General features: G+C 37.8%; 1 long non-coding RNA gene across 2 annotated transcripts in view; it reads left to right on the top strand.

Annotated features, from left to right (window-relative positions):
* The window catches only part of LOC147654590 (uncharacterized), a 32,622-nt gene extending 12,454 nt beyond the window's left edge, over positions 1-20,168 (top strand). The window contains exons 2-4 of one of the 2 annotated variants that reach the window (XR_015282707.1): positions 3,464-3,529; positions 16,149-17,169; positions 18,593-20,168. This is a non-coding gene — a long non-coding RNA (uncharacterized LOC147654590). The remainder of the gene's footprint in view (positions 1-3,463; positions 3,530-16,148; positions 17,170-18,592) is intronic. The other variant, XR_015282708.1, reaches the window with a different exon arrangement.
* The last annotated feature ends 3,773 nt before the right edge of the window (positions 20,169-23,941 follow it).

The following is a 23,941-nucleotide window of genomic DNA, read 5'->3' as shown; positions in this document are numbered from 1 at the left end:
CTGCTGGGTGTGGCTGAGGTCAGTTGTTATTCTTCATAACATCTTGCATAGTTCTGTCTTCTGGATTTTTGACCAAAGGGGATGATGATATAGGGATTTTGACCTATAGGAGATGTGAGAAGATGGTTGCTTTCAGCTGGAGTTAGCCCAATTCATCAATTAATCCAACCCACCAATTCATCTTTCATTATTTTAAGGGGTTTTTTTTAAATTATTTTTTTAGGATTTTTTAATGTACAGCCTTCCATATAAAATATCTACAAAATGCAATCTAAACTAAAGTCCTGCTATATCAGAGAATAGGCAAATGTGAACAAAAGGCAGAAATTCAAACAAACCTAGTTCCTACCATCAGACTCACACATCCCACATTTTGAGTCAGGATGCATTTTCTGCATTACTAAAAAGCTTCCAAAAGTTAGGGTATGTCACAGCAAACCAGATTACAGTAGCAAAGATATGGATACAACTTCATCCAGAAGAGGAAAGATCACAAACCCAGCAACCCACAGATAACAGAACGTTTGTGGTATTAGCAGTAAAAACCTGAGACTTTTTTTAACCTTATTTCTTCATTCTCATTTATTGTTATGCAAATATATTTGAATGTGTGCATGTTGTTAGTTATAATACTTTCTGCAGTTTGAAGTTCTAGCATTTTCTGTTGTACATGCAACTCTCCCAGTTCATGAAAATTTTCCTGCCTTTCCAAACACATACTGACCTAGTTTTAGTGTCTGAAGGTCAGTAGTAGCAAACAGGAATTACACAGCTCAACTTACAATGCTAGGGAATGCTAAAATGTCCTTTCTCTTTCTTTCCATTTGAAGTGCCATTACGAAATGCTATTTTCAATTCTTCCATTTTGTTTTAGCTTACCACAGTGTTCTACTCACACATAGTGTGCGCTGAGACCTCCTTAGATAATGATAGCATTCAGAAAATATACCTTTTATTCAGCAGATCTACTACAGAAATATTTTCAGTATCTGTAACTCTGTGGAGGCATTCTGCATGCAGGCAGCTTTTTGTTCTTATTCATCTCTTGTTCTGCACTCTCATTATCTAAAACAATGTTAGGCAAACAGTTTATTACCTCCACATTTCTGCAGCCTTCCTCAGAGGTCTCCTCATCTCGTAACACTTATCTAACAACCAACAGACAACTTCCACATGTTACTTGAACTATTAGGAGCCAACACATTCCATTTACTTAGTTTAAGAGCTAGAATACAAAATACTTTATTTATTTGCCTGGTTTAAGGCATTTCACACAAATATCAGACTTGGCACTTAGTCAGACTCTGGGGACCGTGCCTACAAATTAAGTAGCCAAGAGAGGCCCTTAACTGGGATTTGGCTTATTGAGATGAAATGTGGCCATTGGCAATAGTCCAGATTCCTCACACTTTGCAATATTTGGTAAAAAACAAACAAACAAACAAACAAAAAACAAACCTGCAAACAAAACCCAACCAAAACACAGTTTAGCTGGCTTTTAGCACATATGGAGAGAGCTCCAAAACAGCAAGAACAAGCCGTTGCTTTGGAATAGATTTTCTGGTTCAACTAGGATTTGACTTTACTGTAAATGTAACTCCAGCAAATGTCCTTAAGGAACCTAGGGGAAAAGAAATGTTTACAGTTAAACTTATATTTCTTTACAGTCATTTTAAAATGCTGCATTTGTCAAACAGTGTATTGCTTCTTCCTCAGTAATTTGGAAGGGGTGGTAATGATTCATAAAACAAGCTGCTACTAATGCTCTGGAGGGCACAGACATGTTTTTGTATTAGTTTTGTAATTTCTTCTAGATGAGGTAGATATGGCCTTAGCTTCTATAGATATAAAATCAGATATTAAATATTAAAATTGTCAGTAATTTTGTAGCCTACTGTGGGCAGTTAAACTGTGGTGCAGGTTTTAATGATTCTCTACCTTGATTTACTTACAGATGATAATTCTGGTAGATGAAAACAAATCTGGAAAAACATTACTCCTTCAAATAAAAAAATAGAACTAGATTTCTATGTTTAACCTTTTGTAAAACTCAGAGACATTTCAAAATGGCATTAAGCTAAATATATTAAAATTTGGAGGGGGAAAGGGGAAGGGAAAGGGGAAGGAAAGGGAAGGAGGAACAAAAAGAGGAGTTTTCTACTCCATGGGATAGAATTCATCCAGCATACCTAGGCCACTCAATGTAGGAAATAAAAACTGTTTTGTTTTTTTCAGCAACACATAACAACCAATTTGTTATTTACTATTTCAAGCAGTACATTAGAATAAAGTCATTCACAAATAATTTTGTATGTTGATTTTGAGCTTTACTCCAGGACAAAAAAAAAATTTCAGTGTAAGAAATCTTTATATCATATATAAAAACATCATTCATATAGTCAAAAGTGTAAGAATATTTAGAATGTAAGTTTCCTTGAGCAAAACAAAAAATTTTCTAAGATTTTCAAAAGTGTCTTATATTTGAGAGGATACCATCTAGCAGGGAACATGATGTAGGTCCAGGTCATCTTTTACATTTTCATATAGTTCTGCCATCTGTTATAACATGAGGCACTTTTGCAATGATATAATGATACCCATAAAGGGAGTTGTTCCCTTGTAACTACATAATTGGGAAAAGTACCACAGCTAGCCAATATCATTATATTAACTCACTGTCAATGAGTGGGCAGGGTCTATTGGAGCATGAGTCTGCATTTAGATGTGATTTTGAACATAGATGAGTCAAGATAAAAGAAAAACGTTGCTATCTTTCCTAGTTCTCAGCTACCCCGTACTTCCTCAACAAGACAGTCACCCATGAAATCTGTTGGAATAAAAACCTCACATCTGGCTACCCCTTATTAAAATGCTGTAAGTGAAAACCCAGAGACACTGTGACTAATATCAACAGTGATGGCTTTTTTGTTATTTTGACATAAGCATAGTTTAGAAGGCAGGTCTAAGGGAGTAGTTATTCCTTACTTAGGGCAGAGTGATGTTCTGATTGTAACACCTTCATCCAGCTCCGGTGCAACCTGTGCAATGTGTCTGGCCTTGGCCTGTGTGCTCATCCTCCAGCTGCTGGTACAGGTGAAACTTCTAAAATAATTAGTTAGCTTCTTTCCAGTAGCTGTGGAACCTTGTTAACTGGGAATTAAAATTGCACCCAAGTATGATATGAGTGGAATTACACTTTTTGAGCGCAACTGTCAAAACAGCCCCCAAAAGAAACTACTTCATACCACCTTCTGCATCTTTTGACTTTGACCTGCAAGACTTTTGAAAAGTAGCTGCTCTAGAAACTGTGTGCTCTTCTGTTTGGACTTTTTATTATTGATCTTTTCTGCATGTTTGTTGGTCTTTTGCTTTATGTATTCTCTTTGACAGACTGTAGTGCTTTTTTTCAGTGCATTTATTTAGTTTGTTTTCTTCTGCCTTTCTGTCTGCTCTTCATCTCCAGTCTCCTGAAGATGCATAAGAGACCGATCACAGGAAAATTTGACTCAAGTTTTCCAACATGCAACAGGTGAGGAGGTTCAAAATCAGGAAAACCTTACCTACCCATTGGTATTTAGAAGAGAAACTGAGACAGTTTAAGCAGACATCTTCAGAAGAAAATCTTAAAGTATCCTCTGCTTAGATTGATAGATATGACAAGCTGATAAAATTAAACTGCATTAGTTTCTTCTGTTCAATAAATCCAATTCACACTCCCTTGACATGGGCAGACTTTAAAAAACCAAAAATACTCTTCACATGTTCTAAACATTCATTACTTCTTAAACCTGGCTTCTCTTTAAATCTTTCTTTTCCTAGTGTTTTCTATGCTTTTGTAAAGATTTCATTAAAAGAAATAAGCGTACACACATTAAAACCCCCAAACCCTTCTATTCATTTCCTTATTATAGCATTCAAGCTCTTTGTGGCACTGTGCCTAGTTTGTATTACCAAGACTAGGCTTTTGCAAATGAAACTCTTTCAATTAGTGTTTCAGGAAGCAATTAAATTGTCTAAAATATATTAATGAATACATTGAAATCTGGATGAGTACCCTTTTTCTAATACTTCCATTATTAATGCACCATCTGTTTTGTTTTGTTCCCTCACTAGTGTACTGTTTCAGTAACCTCATGTCCACAGAAGACAGTATTCTCAAAAAGCAAAGCCAAGAAATTTAAGCTGTTAAGCGGTCTTAATTATATAGTATACATTCCAAATAATTTTACAGATACAATAATCAAGGATGACTTTTTTCCTCTCTCTTTTTTGAATGTTCTGTGCGGCAAGTTCTCTGAATAACTATGGGTTTGATCTCTGTTTTCTTGCAACAATAAAGACAATTAAATATTTGGCTTCGGTATCTGGGGTTATTTCTATAGCAGTCAAAGAAGCTAACTTTTGCACAAGGACACGTACAATAATGAGGAGCAGGGGCATTTGAGCTTTCATTAGAGAAAAAGCTACAGACATCAGATGTATTTTGGGCATTATTTGTGTAGAGTACTTGAAAGAATTTGAGCTAATCGAGGTAGGGCCATGTGTATCACCATCTGTGGAGAGCATCCATAAAATATCCTGAGGTGATGACTTAAAAAGACACATGAAACATATTAATTCATTTAGGCTGCAAGAAGTATTTCTTTCTGTTTTAATGGTAGGAATCATCTCATTTGACCTCAAACCAAGCTAAAGTATCAGACAGTTTTGAATCTGTTCTAAAAGGCACAGATTGCTCCCTTACACACTGGTGGTTCTTCTCTGGGGTGAAATGAAGGGCAGGGTGAGACGATGCCCTGGATGCCCTTACAGTGAGGGGCAGAGCAGTCATCATCCTTTCACTTCAGTACTGAGCAGGTAATTTTTTAAGGATCAAAAGAAACTTTCATGCTTCTAGTCCCACTGCAGCTAATCCTGAGTATGCATTTAGCTGTGGAGATACACCGCTTCATCTTTCCTGGTTGGGTTAGGAATGCAATTTTTTATAAAATGGAAGTTTGCAAAGTCTCTCATGACAAATGTTTGTGGGCCCCTGCAGTTTCTGCAGAGAAGATAAGTCATGTCTGTTGTTCAGGATGAAGGCTCTTTCCATTAAAAGATGAGGGCAGTTAATGTTAGAGGGAATGTGGTAGGATTTCTTTGGAAAGAGCTAGACCTTAGACACGAAAGAGACAAAATTTGTGGAATTTCAGAAGATCAGCCCGAGTGTGCATTTCAAACCCAAGCTTTCAGAAAGGCCAGAGGGGATGTGCATCAGGAAGGACTGGCAGTGAGGGGTATTATTTCAATTGGCACCTCTGGTTTCTCGGGTTTAATGCCAAGTAGGGAGCTTATAATTTGCTAGTTTGTCTGCCAGCTGAAAGTCCCACCCCTTCCCAGGAATAATGAAAGAAACATGTAGATTATGTGTGAGAACATAAAATGTGCCCATTATCAGCATAAGGGTATTTTTTTATCACAGATTTGTGACTGAAACAGCACAGCCAGCTACAGAGTACAGATCTTAAGTTCTCAGGTCCTGCAGGATACACTCTATTTGTTACCATTTTTTCATTTAAAAATTAGTTTGAGTGCATCCATCCGAGCTGAATTTAGGTCCAAGCCCTCTGAGAAACCTTTGCTTTGTTGATTTGTAAGAGCTTGAAGAGAAAAAAAAAAATAAAAATGCAGTTTTGTTCACTTTAAGGAGGCTTTTTATTATCTTCACAATGTGAAGGGACCTAGCACAAAGGAGACTTAGTCCTTAAATTTTAAACATTATATAAAAATTTAAATTAGTCTCTATTCTTCAAATTGTTGTCATTATGGAAAGGTCAGAGATGATGAATTGTTTGTTGCTGCTGCAGATATAATGTACTGTACAGTTCTATTATTTGCTGTTGAAGAAAACATGATTTATTGTATAGTGTCAGAAAATATTTGCTCCAGGCCTGCAGTATATGAAATATATAGCCTGTTTCCAGCCATGTTGCTTAAGGGAACTACTTACAACCCTCTGAGGCTAAAAAGGAGATCTTTCTAGTACTCTAAATGATTATTTAGTGCTTTAGCAGGAACACTATGTCTTCAAAATAGTTTTCACAGCTACACATCAAATGGTCTAATTAATAGGAAAAAAGCAATAAACAAAACATGCAATAAGTGGCATTTCAAAAGCTACTGACCTTTGCAGTTGTTTGAGGAGACATTCTATGTGCGGCAACCAGAGCCACATGATGTGAGCCAGTCAGAAAGTTAATAAAAATCTGTGGCTTCTAATCACAGATAGAAACAAGATGAAACACTAACCTGTATAAAAAATAAATAAATAAATAAATAAATAAATAAAACCCAAAACAAAACAATTATGTAGAAACAGTTTATTCATCTTAATTTCGCTTTTATCTTTTTCCTTTCCCATATCAGAATGAAAAAGCAGGAATAAAAAAAAAATAAATTAAAACCTAAATTGTAATCTTTGATTGAAATTTTTTACTTAGTTCTAATAACTTTAAAAGTACTGCATTTAACTCAAAGTGAAAATCCAGAAGGTGAATTGAAATCATAAACTTGGAGATTTTTTTAAGAATGTGGAAGGTTTTTTTAAAGAAATTAAGTCTATCCACTTTTCCGCAAATGTGCTCAGTTCCAGAAAATCAGCCCTTTCTAGCACTGAAATGTCAAAAATTTTCTAACCTGCTTCAGTTGTTTTATGATCTGTAATACCATAATTTCACTTCATATCATTGGTATTTTAGCAATGAACATTTTGAAAAAGTGTCATAGTCCAGCCTGTGTCACAATACCTATTTTGAGCAACAGGACACAGTCATTTTTAAAATGGATAATTTTTAATGAGGGTCTTTGAAATGGGTTTTAAGTCTTTAGTCTCTACTGCTAAATTCACCTTCGCATATGAAAAACAAGAACAGAGTTATAATTACCTCAAGGCACTTGTTTTCAAAGAGTATCTGGTGCATTGTATCTGCTCAACAGGAGAGTCTCGAGGAGTGTGGGGAGGCAGTGTGAAGAGAAAGGAACACAAGAAGCTGGGAAAACCGGCATGTGCATGAACACACGCCGAGAAAGGCAAAGAGACGTCTTTCCTAGGGTGTCTTTCGAGAATTATGACATCAAATTCTGAAGCACTTTACAAAAATGTGGCAAATTCATCTCAGCTGGTAACTCTGTTAATGTCAGTGGAGTTATAGTGGGAACGAATTTGTTCCAATGAGAGCATTGCAAGGAGTACACTACTGTTAGACTGTTACATTGGTTATTAACTCGCTTTCCTTTCAGTGCTAAAGAGTATAGATGGAGCTTCATGGATCTATTTTTAAACTATGTAAAGTATTTGCTGCACGGATCAAAGAAATATGAAACCAAACTTACCATGGCACAGACTGGTGGAAAAATGGGCTAGACTGAAAGAAATTTCTTTGAAATATTATATGGACCCAGCATGAAGCCTGGTTAAAGTTGCATAGCTTTCCATTTGAAAGGTCATGTTCAGAATTGGCTTATAACTTTGTGAAAGGGTTACTTTTCATGCTGAAATTGTTCATAGTTATTCTCAGTGAGACACTTTTTTTTAAGATAATGAGCAAAAAAGTGGAAGTGATTTTTAAATTTTACTTTTGATTAATTGCCTTCAGTGCATACGAGAACAGAGATTGAGCAGCTGGTGTGTATCTGTATCAAGAGAAATGTGGTTCAAGCAGATGAGAAACCTCTCTCCCTGAGTGCAGAGAATGACTTGGGAAGCTCTAAATGGATTAGGGTCAATACTGGGACTGAAGAAGGGAAGAATGGTGACAAAACCTGTGAACTTCTTTCTAAATTTTTTGGGGTTTTCCCCCCAGGATGCTCTTGGCATCCCATTTTCAGTCCTTACGCAGTGGATTTTCACTCTTGGAAATATCTGAGCAACAGTCTGGTGTGTAGTGAGCAGGAAAAGTGGCCCCAGGCTGAATGGGGCAAAACAAGGCCCATTTACACTCTGTCTGCCCTCAAGACCAGGCTTGCACAAAATAACCCCTCATGTCTATGCACAGAGAAAGATCACCTTTGTTCTGCTTGGGTAGTTCTGTTTATGATATGTCACTGGTAAATTTTGGGCATAGCCCTGGCTGAGAGCGCTGAGCTAATACATGAAGTAGAAACTGCCCTGACATCTGCCTCCCCTGAAGACAGTGTGGGTTTCCAAGGTGGGCTCTAGATCAGGCATGTGGTGGAAAACACACAGCTACTGAGGCTCACACAGCCTGTGCCAGATGCTGAGGTGCCATTCATGCAGGGGTGCCTTTAGCTAGAATGAATTTAGGGAAAGGACCTTTTCTCCTAGGTCCATGAAGGATATCTGGTGGACAGTCTCTGGGAGAGCTGAGGCTGTCCCAGTGGCAGTCAGGATCTCAGCCATGATTTCTGTACTGACATGATGGAGGTGCTTTGTCAGCAGCTTTAGCACAAACTGAGAAAGGATAATGGTGCTCTATCACATACTGTCCTGGCCCTCCAACATTTCAGAGGTTTGTCCTCCCCTCTATGACTTCCCCTTCCCAAACCCTGGAGACACAGCATGCACCTTTGCTATTCCCATGGTTGCCCTCTCGTTCCCCATGCTGCTCCTGAAACAGCTGGAAACACCACTTGCTTGTCTCCCAGCAGAGGAACAGAAGATTATCTCTATTGCTGAGACAGATGCCTCTTTTCATGGCTCTGCTTTGGATCAACCATCCAGTCCACCTGCCAGTGCAGACACAATCTCAGGCTCACCTCTCTCCTTCCTCTCCTCTTCAGCTCTGTCCTGAATTAGCTGAAAAAGGGCCCTGATTTCTGCTCTATCCACCTGAGAGGAGACAGTCCTCCCTAGGTGCCTCCTCAGCACTGCCCATTTCTGGCACCTGGCCCCCCTCTTTGCTGTAGCCTTTTTTTGTGCAATAAGATGAAGCAGTAAACAAAGAATAAGCTTTGTCTGTTCAAACACACTAATGACCAACCCGTCAATACTACCCTATTCATTTATTAGAAACTGAGAAAATGCCTGTTACCTTTTGAGACCCGGCTATGGCAGGTGGTGGATTTGTTTGTTTAGTACATAAGAAGCTATTGATCCGAATATTTAGCCAAAAATTAGAATGCTTATTGTGAAGTGTTGCTGAGATGTGTGGTTTTACTGGGCTAATCTAAAGCAAAAATTATTAAAGTCAGGTCAATAATATGGATTGCTCCCTTCTTTAACATCTTGCTCAAAGAAATACAAATGAATTTATTTATATACATTTGTAATATAGATTTCTGCATCCATCTCCAATATACGAATATTTATTCTTGTGGGAGTTCAGCTGGTAGGTTTTTCTTTATGATATTTATTGTCATTAAAATTGTTGAATGATTTTGATACATAATTTTGTGTGTACACCCTGTAAAATAGCTTAATAAAATCAGTATTTAAGGCTCTTCCAAAGCATTGAAAAAATATTTAGAAGGAAGATATATCATGGGTTTTTGACTCACTAAGCTTAGAAAATATATTTTCATATTTCCCATCAATATTCCCCCTTTCACCATACATCAAAAATGGATTTCCTCCCCGATAGATTTCCAGTTTCCTATGTAAACATGTTTGTCTGAATTAGACCTTCACACTTTGTAAATCAAACCCTACTTTCACACTGTGTTTTTGTTTGTGACTGCAAGCAGGAGGCCTGTGCTTCCTTTCTCCAAGTGAAGTAATCTGTAGTTTGGTAATTTTATTGACTTCAATGTATGCAATTTTTTTCGAATAAGCCTATGGCAACTTGCATTTATATTAGTGCTCAGTTATAAAGCACTACAAATGCATTATGAAAACTTTGAAGGTACAGAAATGAAAGATCATTTGCAAGAAGAACATATACAAAAGGTCACATTTGATACTTAGATAGGATAGATGCTTCCCTGCATCCCAGCTGCTCCTCTTCTGAGCCATGGAGCTCTATTGATAAGACACACTTATCTTTCTTGATGGTAAAAATGTCCTGCTTTCTAGAATCAGTCAAGTACAACAAAAACCAGTGGGGTCTCCCCAGAGGCATGTCCTCATGTCTAGTTGTTCATATTTGTGTTTTTCAGCTGTCTCACACAAGCATAGCATCCTCATTCAGGCACATTCATCACTTCAGCATTAGGAGGCTTATCACTTGCTGTCATAAGGTGATCCACTGACAGATGCTCTGGCATTTTCATCACCCTCAATACTGTTTCCATTATATCTTGTATAGGTTCTCTGAAGGGAGATGACAAGCACATGTGGAGACAAATTCTTTGAAACACCAAGTAAATCCCAGTCTTTCTTTTCAAGGACTATTGAATATTTCTAGTTTATTTGAAAATGGGTTATGCTTTCTGAAGCATTTGAGTTTATTTTGGGAGGGGGTAGATTGTAGTGAAGGCTCTTATCTATATGTATCTATATGTAGCTATATGTATCTATATGTATAAAGTAATTATGGTCCTTTCAGAAAATTTTAATTCATCACGCTATATTTATTTACAGCTCACCAATCTCAAGGCACTCTTAAACATGTGCAGTAAATTTTACACATGCATCCATTTTTTATGTAATTAAAGCACATCAGAGAAAGCTGCAGGACGATGTGTTCAAAGTCCTACCAAAAACTGGAAATCCTCTTTCAGGAGACCAATTGTACTTCATATGATATTGCTAATAAATGTATCCTTTTTTTTCCTCAGAACACTGACAGCCAGTCTAGAGTGGTTTGAAGGGGCAAACTCTGCAAGATATTGCGGTATTAGAAAGGCTACTTCTGCTTATCTTCTTTGTAATAACCTTTCTTGTTCAAAACTAGCTGAAGAAAAAAAATACTTGCACTGTTATTTGCCTTTATTTTATTTTTTTAGTAGCTTGAACTATTTGCAGTGTCTTGGTTATTTTCCTCTTCTGAAAGGAGGGCATAGAAAAGCATGTTTATTGTACTTTCTGTCCTAAGTTAACCACAGGGCTTGAGGTTTAATATCTCAGCACTTCACAAGTCTCATGTTTACAACATCTGCAAGGTAGTGAAGTTGTATTGTATGATTTTTCCAAGGCTGAAAGAGTTTAGCAATTACTTGAAATTCTACAGCATACATTCTAATGTGGTCAAATCCTTCCATCATGTACAAGAGCAACATCAATTATCTCTATGGAAATAGTCACTGAAATAGTCACATATTATCTATATGCTTCTGTAGGAGTGAATCTGCTACCTGATTTGCTCATAAACCACCATAACCATCCCACATCCCCCGTGGTGTTGAAAGGGAGGTTGCTTTTATGCTCGTGCATTTGCTCTTGCCCCTCAGTGTGAGGATGTTTAGTGAACACGATCTTCAGGCAGTGTAGGACAGCAATGTCAACACCTGTGTGCTAAGCCAGCATATGAAAAAGTGCTGAAAGAACAAGGTTCATAAGCTGTGAACAGGAAAGAAGTTATTTGGGTGGTGGTGTAAGTCATGTCTTTTCTAATTAGGTTAGAGTCAAATGGTTTGCAAAAGTCCCAAGACGGCTTTTGCACCTGTAGCTGGTCACTGACATCGTGTATAGGATGTATGACAGTGGTTTTATTCAGGCTGGGTGTATGACAATAGTTTCTGCAGATGTAAGATTTTGTGGATATTGTTTCAGACTTTGAACATGGTAAAAAAAAAGTCCTGGGTTAACACCTTAAAATAATTCTTTGTCTGTTTCCTGTTAAAAAAACTGAGTGTTTTAACATATTCTGTGTATATACAAAGGTATTTTTTATCTAATTTTTTGGGCAGGAGAGGGTTGTCTGCTTTCATCTGGGTTCTGGCTTTATGGGTTTTCATACTGTTGCTGTTCAGTATTTTGAAGAATGGTGGAAATAAACACTTTCAGACAATTCATGGAGATCATAACCAAGGCTTCTGTATATTCCATCCCCATTTCTTTTCTCAGACTCCACAGGATAGGCAAGAACCCAGCTTCTGAAATTTAGATTTATCACCAAGACGCCTGATCAATATATCCTTGATCTCAGCAAGACTCTCTCACTGGGAATTGAACTAGGTGCAGATTTATTTAGAACAAAGCAGCCAGCATGTGGCTGTTCCCAGATGACTTTCTGAGCACTGCACATTTTGTGGGTGTTAGCTTATGGGCTACCCAGATCTCTTTCCCCACTGTTATTTCAGTGTATCAAGGCATAAGATCAAGGCAGTCCAGATATGTCAGATTATATATTCTCTTCTCATTGTATTGTCTTGTTTTTCTACTACCTTTTCTGGGCTAGTTGCATTTGTTCATTTGTTTGGCCTTATGTAGGTTTGGTGTAATGTTTTAATTGACCCAGCAACACACACCTATTCAAAAGACTGTTTTGTGAGTAAGAATGTTGACCTGAATAAAACCCACCAAATATTCCAGGTAAAATTTGCCCTTTTTAATTATAGCCTCTCGGGTAGACCTGTAAGGTGTATATAAATTTTTTATGTTCACAACAATGAGAAGCTTGTTCATGAATTCTATTAGTACTGTTTCTCTATTGTACTTAGGAAGAAAAAATGCAGATTCCAGTCTTTAGCATAACCAAATTATACAAATCTAGTGAGCAGTGATATAAATAACAGCACTGATGTCTTCAAGCATCAACTGATGTCTTCTAGACCTGACAGGTTCTAGTAATTGGAGAACCTGTGATTGACTTAGCAATGCCTGTGCTGCTGCATATTACTGCAGAAAGAAGATTTTTCTGTGTCTGTGGAGAGGGGTAGGAGAGTCTAACAAAAAAGTTCCAAATTTATTTTAATTTATTAATCTCAAATGGCAGAAGCACAGAAACTTTATCATTGTTCTTTTTAAGGTCCATTTATTATTACTGATTTTTCTTTCCATATTTCCCAAAATTCGAAATGAAACAAGAAAAAAGATAATCCGTTTTCTACTGATAGTTGCTTCTCTGCCCATTGTTCAATAACTGATGGGTACTTTTGGAGCTGTAGTGCTCTATGGGACCCGAAAAGTTTACACAGCACATGGATAACTGCTACGATGCTTTTGCATCCCTAGAGAACTTTTTCTGTAAACCCTTAGAATTGCTGTACAGACGTGGTTCAGAGTGTTTGTCACAAAGCAGCATTTAAAGGACTCATTTGACTTTATAATGTCTAATTTGTGCATGTTTTTATTAGAAGGAGAGGGTTTGAAATGAGCACAAGGGCAAAATAAGATATAAATTAGGACAGTGACTACTCATAATACTCCGAAATTCCCCTTACTGTTCCATATTTTTCTGACACATCATCTTTCCCAGATGCTGTGATAGTGAAGCACCAGCTATGTGTGTCAGCAACAGTGTCTTGAAATCCTGTTAAATGTTCTGAGATAGGAAACTTTTTTGTGTTTATAACTGGCAGAGCAGGGGAGGAGAGCTGTGTGACCCCCTTCTGTCTGCTGCTCCTCTGACACTAATTTCAATCTGCTGACTGATTGGCAAGTGGTAAACCTGTTAGCAAGGGCTAGCTGTGGGATCTGAGACAAGGTTGTTTAATAATGGTGAGCTCTAAAAATGTACTTTAACCTTCTGGGAGGGTTTGCCTCGAATATTCATTTCAGTCCTTTATACTGGTGGAGATTTTCAGAAACAAATTACGCACAAATATACTGGGAATGGTAAATCACAGAATGAATCACAGAATTACAGAACTGTTTGGGAAGGGACAGTCATCTAGTTCAACTCCTTTGCCATGCATACAGACAGCTTCAGTCTTACCAGGTTGCTCAAATTCTTCTCTCAAGACTGAACAACTTGTCTTCTTCCCTCAGCCTGTCTTCATAGGAGAGATACTCTGGCCCTGTGATCATCTTCATGGCCTCCTTTGAACTCTCCAACAGGTCTATCTCCTTCTTAGGCTGAGGGCTCCAGAGCTGGATGCAGCACTCCAGGTGGGGTCTCATGAGAGCAGAACAGACAAGCAGAATTACCTCCCTCAACCTGTTTGCCACAGCTTTTGATGCAGCCCAGTTGTCTTTCTGGGCTGCAAGTGGACGTTGCCATTATCATGTTGACCATCAACACCTAAATCCTTCCCCTCAGGGCTGTTCTCAATCCATTCACTGCCCACACTGTTTTTGTGCTCAGGATTGTCCTGGCCCAGATCAGGATTTTTGCTTGGCCTTGCTGAACTTCATGAATTTCCCCATGATCCCACCTTTCAGGCCTGTCCAGGCCCTTCAGGATGGATCCCCTCCATCCAGCGTGTCACCTGCACCTCACACAGCTCAGTGTCACCAGCAACCCTACCTCGGTCCCTCTCTCCATGTCACTGGATATTGACAAGGATATTGAGCAGCCAGTCCCAGTACAGACCCCTGGGGATGACAACCCTCACTGGTCCCCACTTGGACATTGAGCCACTGACCACAACTCTTTGGGTGCCACCATCCAGCCCATTCCTCAATCATCGTGTGGTCTGTAAAATCCAACTTTCTTCAGTTTAGAGAAAAGGATCTTGTGTGGGACAACATCAAATGCTTTGCATAAATTCAGGTACATGGTGTCAAGTTCTTCCCTTGTCCATCAGTGCTGTAATCCCCTCACAGAAGGCCACCATATTAGTCAGGCATGACTTGTCCTCAGTGAGGCCTTGCTGGCTGTCATCAGTCACTGCCTTATTTCACATGTGCCTTAGCAGGGTTACCAGGAGGATGTGTCCCATGACCCTGCTCCATGATCTTGAGATGGTCTGGCCTGTATTTCCAGGGTTTACTCAAGTATAGCAAAGCTTCTTTCTGAGATCAGAGTTGCAATAGGGGATGTCTACATATGCCTCCCACACCTATTTTAGTTTATCATCAAGTTTGTGATGATACACAGAGCTAAACCACAAGATTCTGTAAAAATGCAAAAAGTAATGATGCTTTGGGCTAAAGGGTAGAGAATTAATGAGTTCTTATGGTCCCACCCTATTTTGTAAAACCTGGTTTTGTAAATAATATCCCTACTGATGGATGGAAGCCTTTTATCTGGGCTTGCTGGACCTAGATAAAACATGTAAACATGTTCTTTTTAACTCCTTAATCTATTTAAAAATAAATAAATAAATAATCATGGCCTGTGCTTGCTAATGTCGACATTTCTGGTATCTTTATCTCCTGGTGTGTTCTGAGCAACCAAAAATTTTTTTCTTTTTTACAGATTCACTCCTGAATTAACATTTTCATGACACAGGAGGCTAAAACATTTTGGCCAGGCTCTCTTGCTGCTTTAGCTGATTCTCACACCATAAATTTTGGCTGGAGAAGTTCTTATAGAGACTCTTATAAGACTCAATAACTGTGTCTTCTCCCAGGAAGGGCCACTACAATGGCATGAATATGCCCAGTGCTCAGGTTTTGTATTTGTAGAGCACAATACACTACTATAATTTTTTTCCTTTCTCAGTGTTTTGGGGGAACTTTTTTTGGGTTTTTTGTAATAAACCATGTAATAGGTTAATTAACACATCACTTCATACATCCAATGCTATCTCAACAGTATAAAATTATGAACTGGAGACAAGAAGAGAGAGAAGAGAGAACTCTTCATAGGATTTTGCTGACTTATTTTTAACTTTGTAGAATGACCATCTTCCAAGCCAACAGATGCTTTAGAGAGGAGTATAATAATAAAAATCACTGTTAACATAATTCAGCTATATCTCATTATTATGAGCACTAAAAAGAAAAGGCTACCAAAAAAAGCTGGGTTATATTGATTTATGGTCGTCCTCATTCAACAGAACTCTCCTTTGAGAAAGCACTCAGGCAAAATTAAATTGCTTAAGTATTTATGCAAAAGAAGAAATACCTGAAAGAGATAAAGCAGTTGTTTTCAGTGTGTCTTTTTCTACTACAGTTTTTGAGTGATTACCCTAATTGGAATTGTTAACAGTAGAATGAGATGCCAGCTGTTGGAGAAGGGGATAATGGAAAAGGCTTTGTAAAAGAAGTCTGCAAGATCAAACCTTTTGAGGGAAATATTATAATTTATCTGATGAGTCTCCAGTTTGGCTGAACTAAAAATACAAAGAGATTAATGTTTTGGTTTGGGGTTTTTTAGCTGTTGCTGTTGTTGGGTTTGTTTCTTTCTTCCTATTATTCATTTGTAATACATTTTGACTTGCAGGAAAAACAAACCTGTTTTTTTGTGAAACAGGAGCTCCATGGGGGACACTGCAAGGAGTGACTCACAGAGTGTGATGTGTTTGTCCATCCTGAAGGTGAACATGCAAATACCTGCTCCCACAGCAGCCAGAGGAATAGCAAGGATGCCTGTCTGTGGCCCCTTTCCTGTCAGCATAGGAAAACACTATTTCAGGAAACTCTCATCGGGTGTAAACATTTTTCTCACATTTTCCTTGCCTTCTTGCTGTGAATGAGAATGCTGAATGTCCTCCCCTAAGCTTCCTGAAGGCATCATAAGTGAAGCAGTCCATTTTATTTCCTTGTTCTGTGTTTGCAGTGTGTGATACCACCAAGCCAAATGCAGGGAGAAAGAGTAGGGTGAGGAAAGCCAAGGAATACCAGTAAAAGCAAGAAGCAGTTTATAGAGCAAATAAAAAGCCAAATAAAATCTGTGCAGACACAATTAGTCTTCCTGCAGTATTGCTCATGTTCCAGCATACCCAAGAATGATACAGGGACTGCTGAAGGATGAAGAGAAGTCTGTTGGTTATTCTTTCCATGGTATCTTTCGGGAACAAGTGGCCTGATCCTGTGCCTCTTTCACTCACTTCAGTTGCATCAGCATTCTCTGTCTAACAGCAGAAGACTAAAATGTTACAGATACCACTACTGTGGCTAATGCAGTAACACTGATGACACTGTGAGGTCCAGATACATCTGAAAGTGATGAAGTCCCTTCTCTGGAATATTTTTTTCTGAAATACACTGGGACTCTGACCAGTTCTTTATGGACTACCCTTTGTACAAATATCATCATAAATATATTGAAAAACATAGGATCTTTATAAATCACACTTTGAATTAACACCTTCTTTTGGTAGCCAGTTACTGGTGAAGGTCATGCTAATTCTTGAAGAAGAAAAGAGACAAGGCATATCAAGAGATAACTGAATGCACTTTGTGGTTTATTTTTCTTTAAAATATTTGGCAGGATCATCTAACAGAATTTTAGGGGCCCTCAGGTACCTGAAAGCCATTTGGCATATATACTGCATAGTCTACATGAAAAATGTGCATTCTGGAAACAGCTAGAGACACCACAGAACATTGGACATGGTTGTAGTTGTCCATTGTCCCACACAACATCCTTGTCACTAAAGGGAGAGACAGATTGACAGATGCACCACTCTGGATAAGGAATAGGTTGGATCAACACACCCAAAAGAGTTGAAGCCTTTTTGGAAGTCCTTTTTAGTTTCTATTTATAATAATAAATATATTTTCCATTTTTATTTCTATTATTCTATTATTTCTATTATTATAAATGGAAATATTCAGGTTTAAACTTGATGTGTGCAAAAACTGTGCAATACAGTTGTATATGGAATATTTAGTTTCATTTTATAGATTTTTTTTTTACTAAATTTAGATCTGGTTTTGGCAAAAAAATTTGTAATTTGTATCTTTCACACCCATTGTGAAGGAGATTTCACTTCTAGCTTACCTTAAAGAACAAAACAAATGGCTGCCAAGAACACACATTAAATATGTGACACAGAAATCATCTTCTTACCTAATTGTATGGACTCACAGGAAAAGGTTCCAGGTATCAGAAATGCTGCCTATTCAGCTGAGGGAAAGCAGATGGTGAAATTTGCAGCACACAAAGTGTAAAAGGACTTACCAGTGGTGCCAGGTATATTAGGTTTCTTAACAAAGAATCCATTGTTTTCAAGGGTCTTAAAACATGCTTCTAACAATCCATTCTGCACAGCACAACTCAGCAAGTAGTCTGAAGCAGAGAGCATGTGTATTTTTTATTTCCCTGTATTGTGATCAGAACAAGTCATGTTGATCCATGTCCAATGCAGAGTGAGTAGGGACATGTAATGTTTTCTTATTCTATCACTCACAGATTTATGTTGTTGTTTGGTTTTTTTTCATTTTAAACTATTCAACCTCACCAGTTTGTAGTGTTTCATATATAAAGATCTGTAAAAATATTTCAGTCAGGATATTTCTCACTATGTTAAATGCCAGCTAATGGTCATGGCTGCTCTCTCAGAAGAGCCTTACAGGTTTAGGCACAAGTCATGCAGATTTTCTGTACACACCAAGTTATAGACAGGACTGCTGACAATGACTGTTGGTAAGGTTCCTCAGCAGTTTCCATCTAAAGATTTTGTTTACAGAATCTGGCCAAAAACTTTGCCAAAATTTAACTAGTTTAGATGAAGTGAATGTATTTAGTTGCCAAAACTTCACTAGTTTAAGTGAAATTAATGTATTTAGTTGCTCTGGAATCAAGCCAGAACAAGAGTAGATACAAGATATGCTTTCTCCTTATTTGCAAAGAAAGTCTGTGACCTTTTTAGTTATTAAAAACCCCCAACAAAACACTCTGCTAGTCTAGTGTTTTCAATCCAGTGCTTACTCTCTTTGCAGTGACTGTGAGACTAGAACTGCATCTTCTACCACCACAACAGAAATCCACAAGTCAGCAATCAGCCTGGGGGGAAGAAATGAGTGTTCACCACAGACGTACTGAAGCTTCCTTACAAATAACTCTGATGGCTCTGTGCACATCGAGGGAGTGAAAGATTCACTGAAATTATGGCAATTTTCCCTCTAAAGTCATCCAGAGGAAATGTGTGAAGGGTTATTATGTCTTATGAGTCTTCAATGATTCTTCAGCTGCACAAACTAGGAAACACTAAGGACAGCAGCAAAACAACAGCAAAAGTACAATAAGGAAAAGAGAGTAGACTGAGACAAAGAATCAGTCTGGGGACACTATGATTAGAGGATTCAGCCTTGATAAGAGGAAGACAGATATAGCAACAGTGGAGATAACACACAAGACCAGAGAATGTGATATAAAAGTAAAAGAAAGGATAAAGAGAGATTGAAGTTGAGTTGAGAAAAAAAAATGAAACTGGCCAGGTCAACAAGACATAAAACATGGAATAGGTATGTGGGGAGAGGTCTGGACATTGCTGGGTTGTAGTTTAAAAGCAAATAATCTCCTGAAGAAGGTGATAAATTATCATTGCAGAACTGATCACTCAAAAGTTAGGGATGCTATGATTCATTTTGCTTAACTGAAACAGAAACATACAGTAAAATGCAAAATTTCTTGAAAATAAATCAATTGGGACTATTTTTTAATGGCTTTCAAAAACTTATTCAGCGCTGGATCTCCCTGACTAGCAGTAGAATAGGAATAGCACCATCTCTTCCCCCATAGGAATATCAAGAACAGTTAACATTTTCAGAGTGCTTAAATACTACAGGGACATGTGTAAAAGATAAATGAGGAAATTGTTCATTCTGTCCCCAGAGAGTTGTTCATGTTCCATACTATTTCATTGGATCCAGAACCTTTGATGTTCCTGAAAATCTCACGTGAAGCCTGATGATATCTTTAGAAGCATAAATACCATGGAATTTTCTGGATAGATCCTTGCAGCATCTTCAGTGCAAACAGCTAAACTCATATTTGAGCTTCTTTAAGAAGGCAACCAGCCACTGCACCCCAGCACAAAGCAAAGTGAGCAGTGGGGGACTCATATGAGAATAAATGATGGTACCACAAAGGCAATATGAATTCACCCTCAGTACCACACATAAGGGGGATCTTGAAGTTTCTCATGCTGCTGTGGTGATAAACACAGGCTGAGGCACCAAAATTAAAAATCTTGTAAGATAAACATTTTAGGGGGATGTAACATAATTTCCCACTAGCATCACTGAATAAGAAATTAACAGTCTGAGAACAGAGACAAAGCTGCATATTTCATCTGCTAATGGAGGTTCTTTTTCTGCACTCATTAACACAGCTGAATGACACATAGAGGTTTTCATCATCAATCAATTGTTTGTGAATAATCTTCATACTCACTCTCCAATTTGCTGAAGAATTACTTTGAAAGAAAAGAATTGAATTACTATTATTAATGAAAGTTCAGTTACAAAAAAAAAATTTAAAAAAAAATCAATTCCTCACTGTATTTGATATAAAGAACTAGCATGAAAGCAGTATTTATCCAGAGAGTCACAAGAGTCTGAGAGTTGGATAATGTGCAACAGGTGAATAAACAAAGAAAAAGGTACAGAAGGCAACAAGAAGGGTTTGAAAGAATGTTAACAACAAATACAGATGTGACTGTGTAGTATTCAAATAACTGCAAACAACAAACCCCTTTGAGAATTCTTTGTTTTCCTCATAATTAATGGAAAGAGGGAGGAGGGAAGTGATATAAAGATTATCCAAGTCAATCCTACTTGCCATTTTCTGGTGAGAAAAAAATAATTGATTTGCATCAAGTACGGCTGAATTCATGTCATACTCTTCTTATTTTGGCATAGTTTGTGGTGCCTAGTGCCAGAAGAGATCAGCAGGCCATTGAGTCTAATCTCCAGCCTACCACATGCCAGCTAACTTCCCTCAGTTACCCTTGAACTGAGTTTGCAATCTTCCTTTCAGCAAATTATAACTTCAGGGAAGTATCCTGTCTTAATTTGAAGACATCAAGGAGCATAGACTTCATCAATTCCCCTGGTGATTTTTCTCATTAGTTATTAAGAGAGATCTACCACCTAACATCTAAACTGAAATTGTGAATTCTTTGCTTTCACCTTGTTCATTCTTCTTCCAGTTTTAAAGTTACTTTGAAGTACAAGGTACTTTCTATCTATTGAAAATATTTCTACTCTGTAATTACGTCCATCTTTGGTCATCGTTCTGATAAAATAAATAGATTGGAAAAAAATTATTTTGTATATTCTCTAATTCAAAAATAGATAGTTAGCTATTTCTGCCGTCTTTGCAATTTTTCAATATCCCTTTTAAATTAGAGGACAAGGCAGGATTCATCTCGAGCTAAATATACATGACTTGACCAATTTTTATTAATATCTAGCACTATTTGCAACATCCACAGGCATCTAAGACATAACAAACTGCAGAAAAAGGACTTTCAAAAAAATGTGTGGCCATTCTGACAGGAAATTAGAGTCCAGGTATGTTATCCCAGAGCATCACAAATGGCAATAGGCATTAAAGCTAAGGCAAAGCAATCATCCCACAAGCTCCAGATTTATTCAACTTAATTTCATAATCTCACATGCACATGTAAAACACATTTTACACGTGCACATGTATTTCACATGCATTTTTGAGCTCTTTTTAATATCAATAACAATCTGGTCAAGGTAGTCAGCAGCACTTGGAGAAAAAGTTAATTAAAAACAGGTGACATGAATCACTGCTTAGATTAATGACTATTGAATAGAGTCTCAAATGAATAGCTCAATGATATTTATTGCCACTTTAAACATCCTAGGGTATCTTTCTTGGCCTCCATCTTCCATCCCAGGCAGGCAAGAGACCATTAGCATCCTGCATCAGCTGTGTTTGGATCTCTTGGATATCCTATGGCATCTCAAGTAGTACAAGATAAGCACATTTTATCAATTGATTGAGGCCTTTTCTCAGAGTACAAAACCAGAGCTATACTCCAGTCCTGGTAAGGTTTGTACTAGGTACACCTCTGAGCACATTGCTGAAGGAAGTGCTCCTACTCACACTCTAGAAGTTACTGGAGGTCTTTGTACCACAGCATTCCACTGAGATAAAAATGCTTATTTCCTGTAGTCTTAAAAGCCTTTCAGAACGTGGATGGAAACCACCTCAACTTTCATATGGCCCAGGTTCCCTTTATAGCCAGTGGAGAGAAATTAGCACTTCTACAGCATGAGTCATCTGGGCTGTTTAGAGGTCCACCTTGAGATGAGATGAGATGAGATTAATTTTATTATAGAAGTTCCTACTTCTTCAAAGGGACAAGAAACAGAAACTAGATTATCATTTCAGATCCAAATATCTAAGCTGTAGATATCTAATATTTTATTATTAATATGACCTTTACTGTCAAATATATAGTCTTGCCTTACAGAATTACACACGTATCTGTGAAACTGTTAAGTCTGGCTTATGCTTCTCCACAGCTCTAGTTTGGTATCTAATTTCTTTCATGGCTGTATCATCTTTAAACAATGAACAATGTATTGGATGAAAAGTACCCAAATACTACCCTGGAGAGGAGTTCAGGATGCCAGTTTTCCCAGAGGACCAGGAAGAAGGAAAGAAACCTCTGTTTGTACCATGCAAAAGCAGCTGGTTTTCCTCCGTGCTACAAGCATATATGTCTGACTCTGAAGGGTGAATGTTCTAAAGTCTGACAATCATATCTGCACTCCTGAAAATTCCCAAAGAATTTACAAAAGGGAATCACCTGGAATCTTCATTTTACTTGAAAATTTTACTTTTCACTCCCAGCACTTTGCTGTGGATTGCTTAGGTTAAAAGCAGTGCTGAACAGCAGCACTGCTCTCTGACACTTGAAAGGCTGTTCTGCCTTCATCATACATCTGTAATCCTCATTAATGTCAGTGGAAGTCATGGATGCAAAACTGGACATTTTGGAAGGCACCACTGGGGCCAGTCTTCAAAGGAATGAGATGTGGGAAGACAAGTCACTCAGACAGGCATGAGGACCTTCAGGAGACAAACATTAATTGCCCATTATATGCCTATTTTCATGTTGATCTGCATTTCCTGAGCATAAACCTGTGAAATACAAGGCTGTTTTAATATCAAAGTGCTCAGAGCACTCAGCAGCTTGCAGAATTGAACCATCTGATTTTTCTGTGTCTGCTACATAGCATATGACTGAAAGCATGGTTTTGTTTGGTTTTTAGAAACCATGTGTATGGAAAATAATTGTAAAGTGTTCTTTCTTTCTCTTAAGAATAACTTGCTGTCTAAACCTGGCACACATTATTATTCTGTAGTCCAACATGCAAGCACATATGTAACATTTATAAAAACAATGTTTGAAAATATCCACCCTCACCAGAGGCTTCCCCCCAAACATCTTTAGCACACCCCAAAATGTACATAGACTGGCATCTATACATTGTGTCAGTTGTAAATCAAGCAGGTAAACATACAGTCTCACACTTTCAGGTTTGAAAAACAGCTTTTCTTTCTCTTCTGCTGTCAGTGAGGCTATTCCTGTTGCTGCCCCAGCAGCTGCTGGCATTGCTATTTGTGCTTCTGCTGTTATTGCTTCCACTATGCCCTGTGTTACTGTCCCTGTGCTGCATAAGTCAAACAATCCAAGTTATCCTTTTATTAGATAATCTAATATGCATTTTCTAACTTTTGAGAGGTTAATTTTCTTTTAGTGTTTCAAAATATCTAACACTTTCTAATCAGAGTAACACTATCCCTAGACAGACAAATATGAAAATTACATTTTGTTTTTGAGGGCAGAATTCCCAGCTCATAGTTATTTTAACTGTACCTATGTGATCACATCTGTGGTACTTAATTTTTATTTTTTTTTGAAGAAAGCTGAAGTAGAACATTGTGTAACATCATGCAAACTAAAAGTCAGGTTATCAAAAATTTAATTTTTGGAGTCAAGGTAGTATTAGCAAACCCTCGGTGTTTCCTGTTTCTTTCTCTAAATTTTTATATGACTGGAATTCAAGGAATTTGGATTAAATTTCCTCCAGGATTTCCTGACATCTGTCAGCTTGGTTGCAGCACCAGCTCCAGGAATGTGCAGGCCCTCACAGCCTGTCTTGTTCATGCACACTGCAAATTTAGAGAACAGATGCAGAGAGGGAGCCTTTGGCCTCCCTGCTCCTAAATTCTGCTCTTAAATTCTGCTCCTAAAATTCAGCATATCTGAAGTCTTAAGAACCTGTCAGACTTGCAATGTC

This window comes from Cyanistes caeruleus, chromosome 2, assembly GCF_971803275.1.
Source record: "Cyanistes caeruleus chromosome 2, bCyaCae1.hap1.1, whole genome shotgun sequence".
NCBI lineage: Eukaryota > Metazoa > Chordata > Aves > Passeriformes > Paridae > Cyanistes > Cyanistes caeruleus.
The sequence above is the reverse complement of the archived record's forward strand: the minus strand, read 5'-3'. Positions and strand labels throughout refer to the sequence as shown.